A 2,165-nucleotide genomic window follows, 5' to 3' on the forward strand; every position below is an offset into this window, starting at 1 on the left:
CCAAACTCATGGGTTAGTTAAAACATCAGAGGAGAACATGTGATTTTCCTGAATTTATTTAATTTTAATAATTATTTTAACTCAAAAATAGGATTTTTTATGAAAATTGAATAACTCAACCAAAACAAAACTTTTGTCTTTAAGAAATATATTGAAGGTTTTTTTAGGTCAGAGGACCATTTGGACCAATTTTAATGATTCTTAGAGGTTTAATTTAGTTATTAGAACTATTTGTATGTTTTGAGTATTAATTAAATATTAAATATTATTTAAGTGGAACATTAAATTATTATTTTTCTTAAATCTCTCTAAGGTCAGGGAATGTAGAGAAATAAATTTCATACTTTGAGATCGGGTTAACGGTGTAGACTTCAAACTTGATCTTATTTCAAACACCGATAGTAGGATGGTAAATCCTTTTGTTGTATCTTCAAGGATCATAACCTCCTTTCCTATGGCAGAAAAGGGAACAACAGACTTAATAGGTGCCTAGGTAGGAGTGACTTTCACCTTTCTGCAAGAAGGGAAATACTGGGGACAGTTCAGGTTGAATTCCACAGAAGGCTCTTATACTTCTGGAGCGTCAATTTTCATTATGATGAACGGGGCCTTTCCTAGAATGACTTTGAGCTCACTAAATCCAATTCCAAACTTGACGGTGGGAGAGACATTGTGAGCATCACAACTAGTTGGTAGGTTGCAGGAGAAAGTGAGAGTCTGGAACTCCATTGCAGCAGTTTCAAAAAAAAAAAGCTATGGGGTTAGTTATTCAGCCAACAACTTGCTTTTCTAGTGCGAACACTAAAAATTAACAAAGGCTGATCTGTAGACTGGGCAAGTCTTTATTTAATTGTTGTTTGTGAAGATTTTTTTTAATATTTAGTAAAAATAATTTGAAAGTAGAAGGATTTAATTAATTAAATAAAGAAGGTTAAAGAGCAAGCACAACATGACACAACTCAATTTAATTTACAGAGCAGCAAACTAAACTCAAAATGACTGAAGAGCAAAGTAAAATTTAGGACCCAGTGCGGGACAAAATTTACAACGCACAATGCCCAGGAAAAACTAGCCCACCAAAACACTTATTGGGGGTCTGAACCCACACAAAGAAAAAAAATCTTAATAAACTTTTGAACCTCTCTGTTCAAAGGAGATCAAACAGACGGTCTTGAAGTCTGAAAGAGTTGACCTACTTACCCAAGAAAAAAATGGGTAAAGCATGCCAACGGAAGAATGGTAATTGGATTCATGGGGGACATGAACACATTACCAATGTATGTAGATAATATTCCTTAATTTAAATGGAGAGAGAAAATAGTCCCCACTAGAGTCTCCATAAGCTGTCTGTCGCTAAATTGGAATTTTTTTGTCACAAGAATGGATATCCCGACACTTAGTTTGATTATATATATATATATATATATATATCTGTGTTTGTGCGTGTGTGTGTAATTTTGAAAAAAATTAATATTTTAAATTTTGAAAATTTAAGACCGTACCGATCTCATATCCTCAGCAGTTTAAATAAACGGGCATAATACTGCAAACAATGCATCTATCCCAAAGGGTAGACACACTACTTACTGATAAGGCTCGATTAAATAAACTAAATAATTTATGACATCCATTTACGTCTGCAAAAAACCCTTTTTTTATGTTGACCGACAAGTTCCCCTATTAAATATAAAAGATTAATAGGGTTTACATTGTGCTCGGTTCTTAAAAGTTTCTATAACGGTATGCCCTTATAGTTGATTACATCTTAGATAACCAAATTCACATAAGAAAATTTTTGATAAAAATTAGAGGATATTGTCTTCAAGAATTTCAAAGGATATAACTTTTCAAAAGATTAGACAATGAGGTGTGCAATGGGAATGACTGAAATTTGGAACTTTTATTTTCTGAATCTAAAGGAAGAAGAATTAGTCATAGTTCCTGAGGAGAACCTCGATAATTTCCCAAAATATCCTATTGTTTGACATTAGTTTTGGAAAGAAGAATTATTGAATGTTTCATTCTATTGATTTTATTAATTAGGGCTTACATTTATGCGACGCACAAATAGCTTGGAAGAAGTGAGAATTTAGGTCGTGATGAACAACATCCTTGGAATCCTAAAATGAGTTAGGGCTTAAATTGCACAAAATAGTTGTACAAAA

Source organism: Phalaenopsis equestris, unplaced genomic scaffold, assembly GCF_001263595.1.
Source record: "Phalaenopsis equestris unplaced genomic scaffold, ASM126359v1 Scaffold233476, whole genome shotgun sequence".
NCBI lineage: Eukaryota > Viridiplantae > Streptophyta > Magnoliopsida > Asparagales > Orchidaceae > Phalaenopsis > Phalaenopsis equestris.